The sequence below is a fragment of the Pleurodeles waltl genome, unplaced genomic scaffold, assembly GCF_031143425.1.
Source record: "Pleurodeles waltl isolate 20211129_DDA unplaced genomic scaffold, aPleWal1.hap1.20221129 scaffold_56, whole genome shotgun sequence".
Classification (NCBI taxonomy): domain Eukaryota; kingdom Metazoa; phylum Chordata; class Amphibia; order Caudata; family Salamandridae; genus Pleurodeles; species Pleurodeles waltl.
Genome location: NW_027150269.1, coordinates 1,716,989 through 1,739,015, shown reverse-complemented (window position 1 = coordinate 1,739,015; position 22,027 = coordinate 1,716,989).

Genomic DNA, 22,027 nt, shown 5'->3' with positions numbered 1-22,027 from the left:
GCCAGGGGATAAGTCCTGTCCAGGTAAACCCCCTGAGCCTACCACCACTAATACATCAAGCTCTAGTGCCCCTAGCAGTAGTGGTACTAGTGGTGGGACTGCTGGCAACAGTCAAGTTAAGGGTGTAGTTGGGTTCACTTATGGGTCCATAGTAGAAACTGGGGTAGTCACTCCCAAGACAGTTTCTGTCACACCTAGTGGCATTGGCCTTGCCACACTGGCTGCTTGTCCCCTTACAATGGATAAGTACAGGCAGACAGTTTCAATAAATGGTGTTGAGGCCTTGGCCTACAGGGACACAGGTGCCAGTATCACTTTGGTGACTGAAAACCTAGTGGCTCATGAACAACACATCATTGGACAACAGTATAAAATTATTGATGTCCATAACTCCACTAAGTTTCTTCCCTTAGCTATAATTCAGTTTAGTTGGGGTGGAGTTACTGGCCCCAAGCAGGTGGTGGTATCACCTAGCTTACCTGTAGATTGTCTCTTAGGTAATGACCTAGAGGCCTCAGGTTGGGCTGATGTAGAGTTTTATGCCCATGCAGCCATGCTGGGCATCCCAGAGGAATTGTTCACTCTCATTTCTACTGAAATGAAAAAGCAAAGGAGAGAAGGCCTGAAAACTCAGGATCCCTCTCCAACAACAGGTAAAAAGGGTATCACAGTATCCCCTAACCACCCTACCGTTCAGGATACGATTCCTGTGGTGGGAGAACCCTCTCCTGGGGTGGCACCTGTTCCAAGGGAATCATCAGTTGGCAAAACTGTAGTCCCTGAGGTAGAAGTACCTCTCTGTGGGATAACTAACATTGGTGAGAAAAAGAGCACCATTTTAGTTAACATGGAGCATCCCTCCAACCCTCCCAGAGAAACTTTAGTGCAGAAACCCTGCACTGCCTCACAACACTTAGGACAGCATCCCTGCCCTAGTGTGGAGCTCGTAGGACAGCATCCCTGCCCTGCTCCAACTCAAGAGAAACAGCATCCCTGTTCTCTTTTCCAGCCATATGGACCAAGTTTTTGCCCAGCTATAGCTTTCCTGAGACAGCATCCCTGTCTGGCATTTCCATCACTACAAATAGGTTCAGTGGACAATACCCACTGCTCTAAACTAAAACTTACTGATAGAAACTCTGAAAATACATCTTCACATTGTTGCTTAGCTAAAAAACTTCAAACAGGGTGGTTTACATCCCCACAGGGAAGTAACCATATAGTGGATGATAAAGGGAGTAACCAGTCTATTGCAGAGCTACTCTCTACTTATCACCACTTAGACAATAAAGTCTCAACTGGCCAAGGTTAGCCTTATTGTCCTTCGTTTGGGGGGGGGTTGTGTGAGAAAGTAGCCTCTTTCTAGCCTTGTTACCCCCACTTTTGGCCTGTTTGTGAGTGTATGTCAGGGTGTTTTCACTGTCTCACTGGGATCCTGCTAGCCAGGGCCCAGTGCTCATAGAGAAAACCCTATGTTTTCAGTATGTTTGTTATGTGTCACTGGGACCCTGCTAGTCAGGACCCCAGTGCTCATAAGTTTGTGGCCTATATGTGTGTGTTCCCTGTGTAGTGCCTAACTGTCTCACTGAGGCTCTGCTAATCAGAACCTCAGTGGTTATGCTCTCTCATTTCTTTCAAAATTGTCACTAACAGGCTAGTGACCAATTTTACCAATTTACATTGGCTTACTGGAACACCCTTATAATTCCCTAGTATATGGTACTGAGGTACCCAGGGTATTGGGGTTCCAGGAGATCCCTATGGGCTGCAGCATTTCTTTTGCCACCCATAAGGAGCTCTGACAATTCTTACACAGGCCTGCCACTGCAGCCTGAGTGAAATAACATCCACGTTATTTCACAGCCATTTTACACTGCACTTAAGTAACTTATATGTCACCTATATGTCTAACCTTTACCTGGTAAAGGTTAGGTGCAAAGTTACTTAGTGTGAGGGCACCCTGGCACTAGCCAAGGTGCCCCCACATTGTTCAGGGCCAATTCCCCGGACTTTGTGAGTGCGGGGACACCATTACACGCGTGTACTACATATAGGTCACTACCTATATGTAGCTTCACAATGGTAACTCCAAATATGGCCATGTAACATGTCTATGATCATGGAATTGCCCCCTCTATGCCATCCTGGCATAGTTGGCACAATCCCATGACCCCAGTGGTCTGTAGCACAGACCCTGGTACTGCCAAACTGCCTTTCCTGGGGTTTCACTGCAGCTGCTTCTGCTGCCAACCCCTCAGACAGGTTTCTGCCCCCCTGGGGTCAAGCCATGCTTGTCCCAGGATGGCAGAACAAAGGACTTCCTCTGAGAGAGGGTGTTACACCCTCTCCCTTTGGAAAATGGTGTGAAGGCAGGGGAGGAGTAGCCTCCCCCACCCTCTGGAAATGCTTTCTTGGGCACAGATGTGCCCAATTCTGCATAAGCCAGTCTACACCGGTTCAGGGGACCCTTTAGCCCTGCTCTGGCGCGAAACTGGACAAAGGAAAGGGGAGCGACCACTCCCCTGACCTGCACCTCCCCTGGGAGGTGTCCAGAGCTCCTCCAGTGTGCTCCAGACCTCTGCCATCTTGGAAACAGAGGTGCTGCTGGCACACTGGACTGCTCTGAGTGGCCAGTGCCACCAGGTGACGTCAGAGACTCCTTCTGATAGGCTCCTTCAGGTGTTAGTAGCCTATCCTCTCTCCTAGGTAGCCAAACCCTCTTTTCTGGCTATTTAGGGTCTCTGTCTCTGGGGAAACTTTAGATAACGAGTGCAAGAGCTCATCCGAGTTCCTCTGGATCTCTCTCTTCATCTTCTGACAAGGAATCGACTGCTGACCGCGCTGGAAGCCTGCAAAACTGCAACATAGTAGCAAAGACGACTACTGCAACTCTGTAACGCTGATCCTGCCGCCTTCTCGACTGTTTTCCTGGTGGTGCATGCTGTGGGGGTAGTCTGCCTCCTCTCTGCACTAGAAGCTCCGAAGAAATCTCCCGTGGGTCGACGGAATCTTCCCCCTGCAACCGCAGGCACCAAAAAGCTGCATTACCGGTCCCTTGGGTCTCCTCTCAGCACGACGAGCGAGGTCCCTCGAATCCAGCAACTCTGTCCAAGTGACCCCCACAGTCCAGTGACTCTTCAGTCCAAGTTTGGTGGAGGTAAGTCCTTGCCTCACCTCGCTAGACTGCATTGCTGGGAACCGTGACTTTTGCAGCTACTCCGGCCTCCGTGCACTTCCGGCGGAAATCCTTTGTGCACTGTCCAGCCTGGGTCCACGGCACTCTAACCTGCATTGCACGAGCTCCTAAGTTGTTCTCCGGTGACGTGGGACTTCTTTGTGCGACTTCGGGTGAGCACTGTTTCACGCATCCTCATAGTGCCCGTTTCTGGCTATTCTCCGGGAGCTACCTGCTGCTAAGAGGGCTCCTTGTCTTGCTCGACGTCCCCTCTACCTCCTGGTCCAATTTGCGACCTCCTGGTCCCTCCTGGGCTACAGTAGCATCCAAAAACGCTAACCGCATGATTTGCAGCTAGCAAGGCTTGTTGGCGTTCTTTCGGAGGGAAAACAATTCTGCACGACTCTCCACGGCAAGAGAAATCCGTCTACCAAAGGGGAAGTCTCTAGTCCTTTTCGTTCTTGCAGAAACCTCAGCTTCTTCTGTCCAGTAGAAGCTTCTTTGCACCCACAGCTGGCATTTCCTGGGCATCTGCCCATCTCCGACTTGCTTGTGACTTTTGGACTTGGTCCCCTTGTTCCACAGGTACCCTAGATTGGAAATCCATCGTTGTTGCATTGTTGGTTTGTGTCTTTCCTGCATTATTCCTCTATCACAACTTATTTGTCCTTGGGGGAACTTTAGTGCACTTTGCACTCACTTTTCAGGGTCTTGGGGTGGGCTATTTTTCTAACCCTCACTATTTTCTAATAGTCCCAGCGACCCTCTACAAGGTCACATAGGTTTGGGGTCCATTCGTGGTTCGCATTCCACTTTTGGAGTATATGGTTTGTGTTGCCCCTATCCCTATGTGTCCCCATTGCATCCTATTGTAACTATGCATTGTTTGCACTGTTTTCTAAGACTATACTGCATATTTTTGGTATTGTGTACATGTATCTTGTGTATATTTCCTATCCTCTCACTGAGGGTACACTCTAAGATACTTTGGCATATTGTCATAAAAATAAAGTACCTTTATTTTTTAGTATAACTGTGTATTGTGTTTTCTTATGATATTGTGCATATGACACTAAGTGGTACTGTAGTAGCTTCACACGTCTCCTAGTTCAGCCTAAGCTGCTCTGCTAAGCTACCATTATCTATCAGCCTAAGCTGCTAGATACCCTATACACTAATAAGGGATAACTGGGCCTGGTGCAAGGTGTAAGTAGCCCTTGGTACTCACTACAAGCCAGTCCAGCGTCCTACATTGGTTGTGCAGCGGTGGGATAAGTGCTTTGAGACTACTTACCACTCTTGTCATTGTACTTTTGATAAGAGAAAAATATACAAAACAAGTTCAGTGTGTGTACACATAGCTAAAAAGTTTTGCATTTCCTCTTTTCACTCTTTTCTAAGTGCTGAAAAGTACTTCTAAACTTCTAAAAAGTTCTAAAAAGTTTAAAAAGTTTTTTTTCTCTGTCTTTCTAAAAGCTCTGACAAACTTTTTTCACTTTTTCTATCACTTTAACTCTCTCTAAAAATGTCTGGCACAGGCCAAAATGTTGATCTGTCCAAACTTGCATATGATCACCTTAGCTGGAAAGGAGCAAGGAGTCTCTGCATAGAGAGAGGTTTGAGTGTAGGGAAGAATCCTTCCTTGGAACTGTTACTTAACATGCTTAGAGAACAAGATAAAGCCACTAAGGCCCCATCGGTAGAAAAAGCAGCTAATGGTTCCCAATCTGATCCAGGGACACCCCTAGGAAAAGATTCAGGAAAGAAAAATCAGAGCCTGCCCATTACTAGACAGTCTAGCATAGTTGGTACAGATGTAGAGTCACACCATACAGATAGTGTTGTCTCACATCATAGCAAGAGCATTCATTCTCACCACAGTAGAAGTGATGTTTCTGTTAACCAAGCTGTTAGGGTGCCTTCTGTAAGGGACAGGTCTCCTTCTGTTCATTCTCATCATACTTCTGTTTCAAGGCATGTCCCTCCCACCCACCCTGATGACAGATTGTTAGAAAGGGAGCTCAATAAATTGAGAGTGGAACAAACCAGACTGAAGCTCAAGAAGCAACAGCTGGATTTGGATAGACAGACCTTAGAAGTAGAGAAGGAGAGACAGAAACTGGGTTTAGACACCCATGGTGGCAGCAGCAGTATTCCCCATAGTCATCCTGCAAAAGAGCATGATTCCAGAAATCTGCACAAGATAGTTCCCCCTTATAAGGAGGGGGATGACATTAACAAGTGGTTTGCTGCACTTGAGAGGGCCTGTGCTGTACAAGATGTCCCTCAAAGGCAGTGGGCTGCTATCCTATGGCTATCATTTAGTGGAAAAGGTAGGGATAGGTTCCTTACTGTGAAAGAAAATGAAGCTAATGATTACAAAGTTCTTAAGAATGCACTCCTGGATGGTTATGGCTTAACCACTGAACAATACAGGATAAAGTTCAGAGAGACCAAAAAGGAGTCTTCACAAGACTGGGTTGATTTCATTGACCATTCAGTGAAGGCCTTGGAGGGGTGGTTACATGGCAGTAAAGTGACTGATTATGACAGCCTGTATTACTTGATCCTGAGAGAGCATATTCTTAATAATTGTGTGTCTGATTTGCTGCACCAGTACTTGGTGGACTCTGATCTGACCTCTCCCCAAGAATTGGGAAAGAAGGCAGACAAATGGGTCAGAACAAGGGTGAACAGAAAAGTTCATACAGGTGGTGACAAAGAGAACAATAAGAAGAAAGATGGTGAAAAATCTCAAGATAAGCATGGGGATATGGGTAAAACCAAAGATCCCACTTCAAATCTTAAACACTCTTCAGGGGGTGGGGATAAAACAAATTCTTCCTCTTCTTCTCAACCTACACAATTTAAAAAGCCTTGGTGCTTTGTGTGTAAAAACAGAGGCCATAGGCCAGGGGATAAGTCCTGTCCAGGTAAACCCCCTGAGCCTACCACCACTAATACATCAAGCTCTAGTGCCCCTAGCAGTAGTGGTACTAGTGGTGGGACTGCTGGCAACAGTCAAGTTAAGGGTGTAGTTGGGTTCACTTATGGGTCCATAGTAGAAACTGGGGTAGTCACTCCCAAGACAGTTTCTGTCACACCTAGTGGCATTGGCCTTGCCACACTGGCTGCTTGTCCCCTTACAATGGATAAGTACAGGCAGACAGTTTCAATAAATGGTGTTGAGGCCTTGGCCTACAGGGACACAGGTGCCAGTATCACTTTGGTGACTGAAAACCTAGTGGCTCATGAACAACACATCATTGGACAACAGTATAAAATTATTGATGTCCATAACTCCACTAAGTTTCTTCCCTTAGCTATAATTCAGTTTAGTTGGGGTGGAGTTACTGGCCCCAAGCAGGTGGTGGTATCACCTAGCTTACCTGTAGATTGTCTCTTAGGTAATGACCTAGAGGCCTCAGGTTGGGCTGATGTAGAGTTTTATGCCCATGCAGCCATGCTGGGCATCCCAGAGGAATTGTTCACTCTCATTTCTACTGAAATGAAAAAGCAAAGGAGAGAAGGCCTGAAAACTCAGGATCCCCCTCCAACAACAGGTAAAAAGGGTATCACAGTATCCCCTAACCACCCTACCATTCAGGATCCGATTCCTGTGGTGGGAGAACCCTCTCCTGGGGTGGCACCTGTTCCAAGGGAATCATCAGTTGGCAAAACTGTAGTCCCTGAGGTAGAAGTACCTCTCTGTGGGATAACTAACATTGGTGAGAAAAAGAGCACCATTTTAGTTAACATGGAGCATCCCTCCAACCCTCCCAGAGAAACTTTAGTGCAGAAACCCTGCACTGCCTCACAACACTTAGGACAGCATCCCTGCCCTAGTGTGGAGCTCGTAGGACAGCATCCCTGCCCTGCTCCAACTCAAGAGAAACAGCATCCCTGTTCTCTTTTCCAGCCATATGGACCAAGTTTTTGCCCAGCTATAGCTTTCCTGAGACAGCATCCCTGTCTGGCATTTCCATCACTACAAATAGGTTCAGTGGACAATACCCACTGCTCTAAACTAAAACTTACTGATAGAAACTCTGAAAATACATCTTCACATTGTTGCTTAGCTAAAAAACTTCAAACAGGGTGGTTTACATCCCCACAGGGAAGTAACCATATAGTGGATGATAAAGGGAGTAACCAGTCTATTGCAGAGCTACTCTCTACTTATCACCACTTAGACAATAAAGTCTCAACTGGCCAAGGTTAGCCTTATTGTCCTTCGTTTGGGGGGGGGGGGGTTGTGTGAGAAAGTAGCCTCTTTCTAGCCTTGTTACCCCCACTTTTGGCCTGTTTGTGAGTGTATGCCAGGGTGTTTTCACTGTCTCACTGGGATCCTGCTAGCCAGGGCCCAGTGCTCATAGTGAAAACCTTATGTTTTCAGTATGTTTGTTATGTGTCACTGGGACCCTGCTAGTCAGGACCCCAGTGCTCATAAGTTTGTGGCCTATATGTGTGTGTTCCCTGTGTAGTGCCTAACTGTCTCACTGAGGCTCTGCTAATCAGAACCTCAGTGGTTATGCTCTCTCATTTCTTTCAAAATTGTCACTAACAGGATAGTGACCAATTTTACCAATTTACATTGGCTTACTGGAACACCCTTATAATTCCCTAGTATATGGTACTGAGGTACCCAGGGTATTGGGGTTCCAGGAGATCCCTATGGGCTGCAGCATTTCTTTTGCCACCCATAGGGAGCTCTGACAATTCTTACACAGGCCTGCCACTGCAGCCTGAGTGAAATAACGTCCACGTTATTTCACAGCCATTTTACACTGCACTTAAGTAACTTATAAGTCACCTATTTGTCTAACCTTTACCTGGTAAAGGTTAGGTGCAAAGTTACTTAGAGTGAGGGCACCCTGGCACTAGCCAAGGTGCCCCCACATTGTTCAGGGCCAATTCCCCGGACTTTGTGAGTGCGGGGACACCATTACACGCGTGTACTACATATAGGTCACTACCTATATGTAGCTTCACAATGGTAACTCCAAATGTGGCCATGTAACATGTCTATGATCATGGAATTGCCCCCTCTATGCCATCCTGGCATAGTTGGCACAATCCCATGACCCCAGTGGTCTGTAGCACAGACCCTGGTACTGCCAAACTGCCTTTCCTGGGGTTTCACTGCAGCTGCTTCTGCTGCCAACCCCTCAGACAGGTTTCTGCCCCCCTAGGGTCAAGCCATGCTTGTCCCAGGATGGCAGAACAAAGGACTTCCTCTGAGAGAGGGTGTTACACCCTCTCCCTTTGGAAAATGGTGTGAAGGCAGGGGAGGAGTAGCCTCCCCCAACCTCTGGAAATGCTTTCTTGGGCACAGATGTGCCCAATTCTGCATAAGCCAGTCTACACCGGTTCAGGGGACCCTTTAGCCCTGCTCTGGCGCGAAACTGGACAAAGGAAAGGGGAGCGACCACTCCCCTGACCTGCACCTCCCCTGGGAGGTGTCCAGAGCTCCTCCAGTGCGCTCCAGACCTCTGCCATCTTGGAAACAGAGGTGCTGCTGGCACACTGGACTGCTCTGAGTGGCCAGTGCCACCAGGTGACGTCAGAGACTCCTTCTGATAGGCTCCTTCAGGTGTTAGTAGCCTATCCTCTCTCCTAGGTAGCCAAACCCTCTTTTCTGGCTATTTAGGGTCTCTGTCTCTGGGGAAACTTTAGATAACGAGTGCAAGAGCTCATCCGAGTTCCTCTGGATCTCTCTCTTCATCTTCTGACAAGGAATCGACTGCTGACCGCGCTGGAAGCCTGCAAAACTGCAACATAGTAGCAAAGACGACTACTGCAACTCTGTAACGCTGATCCTGCCGCCTTCTCGACTGTTTTCCTGGTGGTGCATGCTGTGGGGGTAGTCTGCCTCCTCTCTGCACTAGAAGCTCCGAAGAAATCTCCCGTGGGTCGACGGAATCTTCCCCCTGCAACCGCAGGCACCAAAAAGCTGCATTACCGGTCCCTTGGGTCTCCTCTCAGCACAACGAGCGAGGTCCCTCAAATCCAGCAACTCTGTCCAAGTGACCCCCACAGTCCAGTGACTCTTCAGTCCAAGTTTGGTGGAGGTAAGTCCTTGCCTCACCTCGCTAGACTGCATTGCTGGGAACCGTGACTTTTGCAGCTACTCCGGCCTCCGTGCACTTCCGGCGGAAATCCTTTGTGCACTGTCCAGCCTGGGTCCACGGCACTCTAACCTGCATTGCACGAGCTCCTAAGTTGTTCTCCGGCGACGTGGGACTTCTTTGTGCGACTTCGGGTGAGCACTGTTTCACGCATCCTCATAGTGCCTGTTTCTGGCTATTCTCCGGGAGCTACCTGCTGCTAAGAGGGCTCCTTGTCTTGCTCGACGTCCCCTCTACCTCGTGGTCCAATTTGCGACCTCCTGGTCCCTCCTGGGCCACAGTAGCATCCAAAAACGCTAACCGCATGATTTGCAGCTAGCAAGGCTTGTTGGCGTTCTTTCGGAGGGAAAACAATTCTGCACGACTTTCCACGGCGAGAGAAATCCGTCTACCAAAGGGGAAGTCTCTAGTCCTTTTCGTTCTTGCAGAAACCTCAGCTTCTTCTGTCCAGTAGAAGCTTCTTTGCACCCACAGCTGGCATTTCCTGGGCATCTGCCCATCTCCGACTTGCTTGTGACTTTTGGACTTGGTCCCCTTGTTCCACAGGTATCCTAGATTGGAAATCCATCGTTGTTGCATTGTTGGTTTGTGTCTTTCCTGCATTATTCCTCTATCACAACTTATTTGTCCTTGGGGGAACTTTAGTGCACTTTGCACTCACTTTTCAGGGTCTTGGGGTGGGCTATTTTTCTGACCCTCACTATTTTCTAATAGTCCCAGCGACCCTCTACAAGGTCACATAGGTTTGGGGTCCATTCGTGGTTCGCATTCCACTTTTGGAGTATATGGTTTGTGTTGCCCCTATCCCTATGTGTCCCCATTGCATCCTATTGTAACTATGCATTGTTTGCACTGTTTTCTAAGACTATACTGCATATTTTTGGTATTGTGTACATGTATCTTGTGTATATTTCCTATCCTCTCACTGAGGGTACACTCTAAGATACTTTGGCATATTGTCATAAAAATAAAGTACCTTTATTTTTTAGTATAACTGTGTATTGTGTTTTCTTATGATATTGTGCATATGACACTAAGTGGTACTGTAGTAGCTTCACACGTCTCCTAGTTCAGCCTAAGCTGCTCTGCTAAGCTACCATTATCTATCAGCCTAAGCTGCTAGATACCCTATACACTAATAAGGGATAACTGGGCCTGGTGCAAGGTGTAAGTAGCCCTTGGTACTCACTACAAGCCAGTCCAGCCTCCTACATTGGTTGTGCAGCGGTGGGATAAGTGCTTTGAGACTACTTACCACTCTTGTCATTGTACTTTTCATAAGAGAAAAATATACAAAACAAGTTCAGTGTGTGTACACATAGCTAAAAAGTTTTGCATTTCCTCTTTTCACTCTTTTCTAAGTGCTGAAAAGTACTTCTAAACTTCTAAAAAGTTCTAAAAAGTTTAAAAAGTTTTTTTTCTCTGTCTTTCTAAAAGCTCTGACAAACTTTTTTCACTTTTTCTATCACTTTAACTCTCTCTAAAAATGTCTGGCACAGGCCAAAATGTTGATCTGTCCAAACTTGCATATGATCACCTTAGCTGGAAAGGAGCAAGGAGTCTCTGCATAGAGAGAGGTTTGAGTGTAGGGAAGAATCCTTCCTTGGAACTCTTACTTAACATGCTTAGAGAACAAGATAAAGCCACTAAGGCCCCATCGGTAGAAAAAGCAGCTAATGGTTCCCAATCTGATCCAGGGACACCCCTAGGAAAAGATTTAGGAAAGAAAAATCAGAGCCTGCCCATTACTAGACAGTCTAGCATAGTTGGTACAGATGTAGAGTCACACCATACAGATAGTCTTGTCTCACATCATAGCAAGAGCATTCATTCTCACCACAGTAGAAGTGATGTTTCTGTTAACCAAGCTGTTAGGGTGCCTTCTGTAAGGGACAGGTCTCCTTCTGTTCATTCTCATCATACTTCTGTTTCAAGGCATGTCCCTCCCACCCACCCTGATGACAGATTGTTAGAAAGGGAGCTCAATAAATTGAGAGTGGAACAAACCAGACTGAAGCTCAAGAAGCAACAGCTGGATTTGGATAGACAGACCTTAGAAGTAGAGAAGGAGAGACAGAAACTGGGTTTAGACACCCATGGTGGCAGCAGCAGTATTCCCCATAGTCATCCTGCAAAAGAGCATGATTCCAGAAATCTGCACAAGATAGTTCCCCCTTATAAGGAGGGGGATGACATTAACAAGTGGTTTGCTGCACTTGAGAGGGCCTGTGCTGTACAAGATGTCCCTCAAAGGCAGTGGGCTGCTATCCTATGGCTATCATTTAGTGGAAAAGGTAGGGATAGGTTCCTTACTGTGAAAGAAAATGAAGCTAATGATTACAAAGTTCTTAAGAATGCACTCCTGGATGGTTATGGCTTAACCACTGAACAATACAGGATAAAGTTCAGAGAGACCAAAAAGGAGTCTTCACAAGACTGGGTTGATTTCATTGACCATTCAGTGAAGGCCTTGGAGGGGTGGTTACATGGCAGTAAAGTGACTGATTATGACAGCCTGTATTACTTGATCCTGAGAGAGCATATTCTTAATAATTGTGTGTCTGATTTGCTGCACCAGTACTTGGTGGACTCTGATCTGACCTCTCCCCAAGAATTGGGAAAGAAGGCAGACAAATGGGTCAGAACAAGGGTGAACAGAAAAGTTCATACAGGTGGTGACAAAGAGAACAATAAGAAGAAAGATGGTGAAAAATCTCAAGATAAGCATGGGGATATGGGTAAAACCAAAGATCCCACTTCAAATCTTAAACACTCTTCAGGGGGTGGGGATAAAACAAATTCTTCCTCTTCTTCTCAACCTACACAATTTAAAAAGCCTTGGTGCTTTGTGTGTAAAAACAGAGGCCATAGGCCAGGGGATAAGTCCTGTCCAGGTAAACCCCCTGAGCCTACCACCACTAATACATCAAGCTCTAGTGCCCCTAGCAGTAGTGGTACTAGTGGTGGGACTGCTGGCAACAGTCAAGTTAAGGGTGTAGTTGGGTTCACTTATGGGTCCATAGTAGAAACTGGGGTAGTCACTCCCAAGACAGTTTCTGTCACACCTAGTGGCATTGGCCTTGCCACACTGGCTGCTTGTCCCCTTACAATGGATAAGTACAGGCAGACAGTTTCAATAAATGGTGTTGAGGCCTTGGCCTACAGGGACACAGGTGCCAGTATCACTTTGGTGACTGAAAACCTAGTGGCTCATGAACAACACATCATTGGACAACAGTATAAAATTATTGATGTCCATAACTCCACTAAGTTTCTTCCCTTAGCTATAATTCAGTTTAGTTGGGGTGGAGTTACTGGCCCCAAGCAGGTGGTGGTATCACCTAGCTTACCTGTAGATTGTCTCTTAGGTAATGACCTAGAGGCCTCAGGTTGGGCTGATGTAGAGTTTTATGCCCATGCAGCCATGCTGGGCATCCCAGAGGAATTGTTCACTCTCATTTCTACTGAAATGAAAAAGCAAAGGAGAGAAGGCCTGAAAACTCAGGATCCCTCTCCAACAACAGGTAAAAAGGGTATCACAGTATCCCCTAACCACCCTACCGTTCAGGATACGATTCCTGTGGTGGGAGAACCCTCTCCTGGGGTGGCACCTGTTCCAAGGGAATCATCAGTTGGCAAAACTGTAGTCCCTGAGGTAGAAGTACCTCTCTGTGGGATAACTAACATTGGTGAGAAAAAGAGCACCATTTTAGTTAACATGGAGCATCCCTCCAACCCTCCCAGAGAAACTTTAGTGCAGAAACCCTGCACTGCCTCACAACACTTAGGACAGCATCCCTGCCCTAGTGTGGAGCTCGTAGGACAGCATCCCTGCCCTGCTCCAACTCAAGAGAAACAGCATCCCTGTTCTCTTTTCCAGCCATATGGACCAAGTTTTTGCCCAGCTATAGCTTTCCTGAGACAGCATCCCTGTCTGGCATTTCCATCACTACAAATAGGTTCAGTGGACAATGCCCACTGCTCTAAACTAAAACTTACTGATAGAAACTCTGAAAATACATCTTCACATTGTTGCTTAGCTAAAAAACTTCAAACAGGGTGGTTTACATCCCCACAGGGAAGTAACCATATAGTGGATGATAAAGGGAGTAACCAGTCTATTGCAGAGCTACTCTCTACTTATCACCACTTAGACAATAAAGTCTCAACTGGCCAAGGTTAGCCTTATTGTCCTTCGTTTGGGGGGGGGGTTGTGTGAGAAAGTAGCCTCTTTCTAGCCTTGTTACCCCCACTTTTGGCCTGTTTGTGAGTGTATGCCAGGGTGTTTTCACTGTCTCACTGGGATCCTGCTAGCCAGGGCCCAGTGCTCATAGTGAAAACCTTATGTTTTCAGTATGTTTGTTATGTGTCACTGGGACCCTGCTAGTCAGGACCCCAGTGCTCATAAGTTTGTGGCCTATATGTGTGTGTTCCCTGTGTAGTGCCTAACTGTCTCACTGAGGCTCTGCTAATCAGAACCTCAGTGGTTATGCTCTCTCATTTCTTTCAAAATTGTCACTAACAGGCTAGTGACCAATTTTACCAATTTACATTGGCTTACTGGAACACCCTTATAATTCCCTAGTATATGGTACTGAGGTACCCAGGGTATTGGGGTTCCAGGAGATCCCTATGGGCTGCAGCATTTCTTTTGCCACCCATAGGGAGCTCTGACAATTCTTACACAGGCCTGCCACTGCAGCCTGAGTGAAATAACGTCCACGTTATTTCACAGCCATTTTACACTGCACTTAAGTAACTTATAAGTCACCTATATGTCTAACCTTTACCTGGTAAAGGTTAGGTGCAAAGTTACTTAGTGTGAGGGCACCCTGGCACTAGCCAAGGTGCCCCCACATTGTTCAGGGCCAATTCCCCGGACTTTGTGAGTGCGGGGACACCATTACACGCGTGTACTACATATAGGTCACTACCTATATGTAGCTTCACAATGGTAACTCCAAATATGGCCATGTAACATGTCTATGATCATGGAATTGCCCCCTCTATGCCATCCTGGCATAGTTGGCACAATCCCATGACCCAGTGGTCTGTAGCACAGACCCTGGTACTGCCAAACTGCCTTTCCTGGGGTTTCACTGCAGCTGCTTCTGCTGCCAACCCCTCAGACAGGTTTCTGCCCCCCTGGGGTCAAGCCATGCTTGTCCCAGGATGGCAGAACAAAGGACTTCCTCTGAGAGAGGGTGTTACACCCTCTCCCTTTGGAAAATGGTGTGAAGGCAGGGGAGGAGTAGCCTCCCCCAGCCTCTGGAAATGCTTTTTTGGGCACAGATGTGCCCAATTCTGCATAAGCCAGTCTACACCGGTTCAGGGGACCCTTTAGCCCTGCTCTGGCGCGAAACTGGACAAAGGAAAGGGGAGCGACCACTCCCCTGACCTGCACCTCCCCTGGGAGGTGTCCAGAGCTCCTCCAGTGTGCTCCAGACCTCTGCCATCTTGGAAACAGAGGTGCTGCTGGCACACTGGACTGCTCTGAGTGGCCAGTGCCACCAGGTGACGTCAGAGACTCCTTCTGATAGGCTCCTTCAGGTGTTAGTAGCCTATCCTCTCTCCTAGGTAGCCAAACCCTCTTTTCTGGCTATTTAGGGTCTCTGTCTCTGGGGAAACTTTAGATAACGAGTGCAAGAGCTCATCCGAGTTCCTCTGGATCTCTCTCTTCATCTTCTGATAAGGAATCGACTGCTGACCGCGCTGGAAGCCTGCAAAACTGCAACATAGTAGCAAAGACGACTACTGCAACTCTGTAACGCTGATCCTGCCGCCTTCTCGACTGTTTTCCTGGTGGTGCATGCTGTGGGGGTAGTCTGCCTCCTCTCTGCACTAGAAGCTCCGAAGAAATCTCCCGTGGGTCGACGGAATCTTCCCCCTGCAACCGCAGGCCCCAAAGAGCTGCATTACCGGTCCCTTGGGTCTCCTCTCAGCACGACGAGCGAGGTCCCTCGAATCCAGCAACTCTGTCCAAGTGACCCCCACAGTCCAGTGACTCTTCAGTCCAAGTTTGGTGGAGGTAAGTCCTTGCCTCACCTCGCTAGACTGCATTGCTGGGAACCGTGACTTTTGCAGCTACTCCGGCCTCCGTGCACTTCCGGCGGAAATCCTTTGTGCACTGTCCAGCCTGGGTCCACGGCACTCTAACCTGCATTGCACGAGCTCCTAAGTTGTTCTCCGGCGACGTGGGACTTCTTTGTGCGACTTCGGGTGAGCACTGTTTCACGCATCCTCATAGTGCCTGTTTCTGGCTATTCTCCGGGAGCTACCTGCTGCTAAGAGGGCTCCTTGTCTTGCACGACGTCCCCTCTACCACCTGGTCCAATTTGCGACCTCCTGGTCCCTCCTGGGCCACAGTAGCATCCAAAAACGCTAACCGCATGATTTGCAGCTAGCAAGGCTTGTTGGCGTCTTTCGGCGGGAAAACAATTCTGCACGACTCTCCATGGCGAGAGAAATCCGTTTACCAAAGGGGAAGTCTCTAGTCCTTTTCGTTCTTGCAGAAACCTCAGCTTCTTCTGTCCAGTAGAAGCTTCTTTGCACCCACAGCTGGCATTTCCTGGGCATCTGCCCATCTCCGACTTGCTTGTGACTTTTGGACTTGGACCCCTTGTTCCACAGGTACCCTAGATTGGAAATCCATCGTTGTTGCATTGTTGGTTTGTGTCTTTCCTGCATTATTCCTCTATCACGACTTATTTGTCCTTGGGGGAACTTTAGTGCACTTTGCACTCACTTTTCAGGGTCTTGGGGTGGGCTATTTTTCTAACCCTCACTATTTTCTAATAGTCCCAGCGACCCTCTACAAGGTCACATAGGTTTGGGGTCCATTTGTGGTTCGCATTCCACTTTTGGAGTATATGGTTTGTGTTGACCCTATCCCTACGTGTCCCCATTGCATCCTATTGTAACTATACATTGTTTGCACTGTTTTCTAAGACTATACTGCATATTTTTGGTATTGTGTACATATATCTTGTGTATATTTCCTATCCTCTCACTGAGGGTACACTCTAAGATACTTTGGCATATTGTCATAAAAATAAAGTACCTTTATTTTTTAGTATAACTGTGTATTGTGTTTTCTTATGATATTGTGCATATGACACTAAGTGGTACTGTAGTAGCTTCACACGTCTCCTAGTTCAGCCTAAGCTGCTCTGTTAAGCTACCATTATCTATCAGCCTAAGCTGCTAGATACCCTATACACTAATAAGGGATAACTGGGCCTGGTGCAAGGTGTAAGTAGCCCTTGGTACTCACTACAAGCCAGTCCAGCCTCCTACATTGGTTGTGCAGCGGTGGGATAAGTGCTTTGAGACTACTTACCACTCTTGTCATTGTACTTTTCATAAGAGAAAAATATACAAAACAAGTTCAGTGTATATACACATAGCCAAAAAGTTTTGCATTTCCTCTTTTCACTCTTTTCTAAGTGCTGAAAAGTACTTCTAACTTTCTAAAAAGTTCTAAAAAGTTTTAAAAGTTTTTTTCTGTCTTTCTAAAAGTGCTGAAAACTTTTTTTTCTCTTTTTCTATCACTTTAACTCTCTCTAAAAATGTCTGGCACAGGCCAAAATGTTGACCTGTCCAAAATTGCATATGATCACCTTAGCTGGAAAGGAGCAAGGAGTCTCTGCATAGAGAGAGGTTTGAGTGTAGGGAAGAATCCTTCCTTGGAATTGTTACTTAACATGCTTAGAGAACAAGATAAGGCTAAAAGTGCCCCATCTGTTGAAAATGTAGCTAATGGTTCCCAATCTGATCCAGGGACTCCCCCAGGTAAAGGTTCAGGAAAGAAACTTCTTAGCCTTCCCATTACAAGACAGTCTAGCATAGTTGGTACTGAGGTGGAGTCACATCATACAGATGATGTGCTCTCACATTACACTGTCAGCCAAGCTGTTAGGGTGCCCTCTGTAAGGGACAGGTCTCCTTCTGTCCATTCTCATCATACTTCTGTTTCAAGACATGTCCCTCCCACCCACCCTGATGACAGATTGTTAGAAAGGGAGCTCAATAGATTGAGAGTGGAACAAACCAGACTGAAGCTCAAGAAGCAACAGCTGGATTTGGATAGACAGACTTTAGAAGTAGAGAAGGAGAGACAGAAACTGGGTTTAGAAACCCATGGTGGCAGCAGCAGTATTCCCCATAGTCATCCTGCAAAAGAGCATGATTCCAGGAATCTGCACAAGATAGTTCCCCCTTATAAGGAGGGGGATGACATTAACAAGTGGTTTGCTGCACTTGAGAGGGCCTGTGCTGTACAGGATGTCCCTCAAAGGCAGTGGGCTGCTATCCTATGGCTATCATTTAGTGGAAAAGGTAGGGATAGGCTCCTTACTGTGAAAGAAAGTGATGCCAATAATTTTACAGTTCTTAAGAATGCACTCCTGGATGGTTATGGCTTAACCACTGAACAATACAGGATAAAGTTCAGAGAGACCAAAAAGGAGTCTTCACAAGACTGGTTTGATTTCATTGACCATTCAGTGAAGGCCTTGGAGGGTTGGTTACATGGCAGTAAAGTTACTGATTATGACAGCCTGTATAACTTGATCCTGAGAGAGCATATTCTTAATAATTGTGTGTCTGATTTGTTGCACCAGTACTTGGTGGACTCTGATCTGACTTCTCCCCAAGAATTGGGAAAGAAGGCAGACAAATGGGTCAGAACAAGGGTGAACAGAAAAGTTCATACAGGGGGTGACAAAGAGAACAATAAGAAGAAAGATGGTGAAAAATCTCAAGATAAGCATGGGGTCAAGGGTAAAACAAAAGATCCCACTTCAAATCTTAAACACTCTTCATCGGGTGGTGATAAAACAAATTCTTCCTCTTCTTCTCAACCTACACAATTTAAAAAGCCTTGGTGCTTTGTGTGTAAAAATAGAGGCCATAGGCCAGGGGATACGTCCTGTCCAGGTAAACCCCCTGAGCCTACCACCACTAATACATCAAGCTCTAGTGCCCCTAGCAGTAGTGCTACTAGTGGTGGGACTGCTGGCAACAGTCAAGTTAAGGGTGTAGTTGGGTTCATTTATGGGTCCATAGTAGAAACTGGGGTAGTCAGTCCAAAGACAGTTTCTGTCACACCTAGTGGCATTGGCCTTGCCACACTGGCTGCTTGTCCCCTTACAATGGATAAGTACAGGCAGACAGTTTCAATAAATGGTGTTGAGGCCTTGGCCTACAGGGACACAGGTGCCAGTATCACTTTGGTGACTGAAAACCTAGTGCATCCTGAACAACACATCATTGGACAACAGTATAAGATTATTGATGTCCATAACTTCACTAAGTTTCTTCCCTTAGCTATAATTCAGTTTAGTTGGGGTGGAGTTACTGGCCCTAAGCAGGTGGTGGTATCACCTAGCTCACCTGTAGACTGTCTCTTAGGTAATGACCTAGAGGCCTCAGGTTGGGCTGATGTAGAGTTTTATGCCCATGCAGCCATGCTGGGCATCCCTGAGGAATTGTTCCCTCTCATTTCTACTGAAATGAAAAAGCAAAGGAGAGAAGGCCTGAAAACCCAGGATCCCTCTCCATCAACAGGTAAAAAGGGTATCACAGTATCCCCTAACCACCCTACCATTCAGGATACCATTCCTGTGGTGGGAGAAACCTCTCCTGGGGTGGCACCTGTTCCAAGGGAATCATCAGCTGGCAAAGCTGGACTCCCTGAGGTAGAAGTACCTCTCTGTGGGATAACTAACATTGGTGAGAAAAAGAGCACCATTTTAGTTAACATGGAGCATCCCTCCAACTCTCCCAGAGAAACTTTAGTGCAGAAACTCTGCACTGCCTCACAACACTTAGGACAGCATCCCTGCCCTAGTGTGGAGCTCACAGGACAGCATCCCTGCCCTGCTCCAACTCAAGAGAAACAGCATCCCTGTTCTCTCTTCCAGCCATATGGACAAAATGTTTGCCCAGCTATGGCTTTATTGAGACAGCACCCCTGTCTGGCATTTCCATCATTACAAATAGGTTCAGTGGATAATTCCCACTCCTCTAAACTAAAACTTACTGATAGAAACTCTGAAAATACATCTTCATATTGTTGCTTAGCTAATAAACTTCAAACAGGGTGGTTTACATCCCCACAGGGAAGTAACCATATAGTGGATGATAAAGGGAGTAACCAGTCTATTGCAGAGCTACTCTCTACTTATCACCACTTAGACAATAAAGTCTCAACTGGCCAAGGTTAGCCTTATTGTCCTTCGTTTGGGGGGGGGTTGTGTGAGAAAGTAGCCTCTTTCTAGCCTTGTTACCCCCACTTTTGGCCTGTTTGTGAGTGTATGTCAGGGTGTTTTCACTGTCTCACTGGGATCCTGCCAGCCAGGGCCCAGTACTCATAGTGAAAACCCTATGTTTTCAGTATGTTTGTTATGTGTCACTGGGACCCTGCTAGTCAGGACCCCAGTGCTCATAAGTTTGTGACCTATAGGTATGTGTTCCCTGTGTGATGCCTAACTGTCTCACTGAGGCTCTGCTAACCAGAACCTCAGTGGTTATGCTCTCTCATTTCTTTCAAAATTGTCACTAACAGGCTAGTGACCAATTTTACCAATTTACATTGGCTTACTGGAACACCCTTATAATCCCCTAGTATATGGTACTGAGGTACCCAGGGTATTGGGGTTCCAGGAGATCCCGATGGGCTGCAGCTTTCTTTTGCCACCCATAGGGAGCTCTGACAATTCTTACACAGGTCTGCCACTGCAGTCTGAGTGAAATAACGTCCACGTTATGTCACAGCCATTTTACACTGCACTTAAGTAACTTATAAGTCACCCATATGTCTAACATTTACCTGGTAAAGGTTAGGTGCAAAGTTACTTAGTGTGAGGGCACCCTGGCACTAGCCAAGGTGCCCCCACATTGTTCAGAGCCAATTCCCTGAACTTTGTGAGTGCGGGGACACCATTACACGTGTGCACTACATATAGGTCACTACCTATATGTAGCTTCACAATGGTAACTCCGAATATGGCCATGTAACATGTCTATGATCATGGAATTGCCCCCTCTATGCCATCCTGGCATAGTTGGCACAATCCCATGATCCCAGTGGTCTGTAGCACAGACCCTGGTACTGCCAAACTGCCTTTCCTGGGGTTTCACTGCAGCTGCTGCTTCTGCCAACCCCTCAGACAGGTTTCTGCCTCCCTGGGGTCAAGCCAGGCTTGTCCCAGGATGGCAGAACAAAGGACTTTCTCTGAGAGAGGGTGTTACACCCTCTCCCTTTGGAAAATGGTGTGAAGGCAGGGGAGGAGTAGCCTCCCCCAGCCTCTGGAAATGCTTTCTTGGGCACAGATGTGCCCAATTCTGCATTAGCCAGTCTACACCGGTTCAGGGGACCCCTTAGCCCTGCTCTGGCGCGAAACTGGACAAAGGAAAGGGGAGTGACCACTCCCCTGACCTGCACCTCCCCTGGGAGGTGTCCAGAGCTCCTCCAGTGTGCTCCAGACCTCTGCCATCTTGGAAACAGAGGTGCTGCTGGCACACTGGACTGCTCTGAGTGGCCAGTGCCACCAGGTGACGTCAGAGACTCCTTCTGATAGGCTCCTTTAGATGTTGCTAGCCTATCCTCTCTCCTAGGTAGCCAAACCCTCTTTTCTGGCTATTTAGGGTCTCTGTCTCTGGGGAAACTTTAGATAACGAATGCAAGAGCTCAGCCGAGTTCCTCGGCATCTCTCTCTTCACCTTCTGCCAAGGAATCGACTGCTGACCGCGCTGGAAGCCTGCAAAACTGCAACATAGTAGCAAAGACGACTACTGCAACTCTGTAACGCTGATCCTGTCGCCTTCTCGACTGTTTTCCTGGTGGTGCATGCTGTGGGGGTAGTCTGCCTCCTCTCTGCACTAGAAGCTCCGAAGAAATCTCCCGTGGGTCGACGGAATCTTCCCCCTGCAACCGCAGGCACCAAAAAGCTGCATTACCGGTCCCTTGGGTCTCCTCTCAGCACGACGAGCGAGGTCCCTCGAATCCAGCAACTCTGTCCAAGTGACCACCAAAGTTCAGTGACTCTTCAGTCCAAGTTTGGTGGAGGTAAGTCCTTGCCTCACCTCGCTAGACTGCATTGCTCGGAACCGCGACTTTTGCAGCTACTCCGGCCCCTGTGCACTTCCGGCAGAAATCCTTTGTGCACAGCCAAGCCTGGGTCCACGGCACTCTAACCTGCATTGCACGACTTTCTAAGTTGGTCTCCGGCGACGTGGGACTCCTTTGTGTAACTTCGGGTGAGCACCGTTTCATGCATCCTTGTAGTGCCTGTTTCTGGCATTTTTGCAGGTGGTACCTGCTGCTGAGAGGGCTCTTTGTCTTGCCCTACGTTTCTTCTACCTCCTGACGCAATTTGCGACATCATGTTCCTTCCTGGGCCACAGCAGCGTCCAAAAACGTTAACCGCATGATTTGCAACTAGCAAGGCTTGTTGGCATTCTTTTGGCGGGAAAACACTTCTGCACGACTCTCCACAGCGAGTGGGATCCATCCACCAAAGGGGAAGTCTCTAGCCCTTTTCGTTCCTGCAGAAACCTCAGCTTCTTCTGTCCAGTAGAAGCTTCTTTGCACCCACAGCTGGCATTTCCTGGGCATCTGCCCATCTCCGACTTGCTTGTGACTTTTGGACTTGGTCCCCTTGTTCCACAGGTACCCTAGATTGGAAATCCATCGTTGTTGCATTGTTGGTTTGTGTCTTTC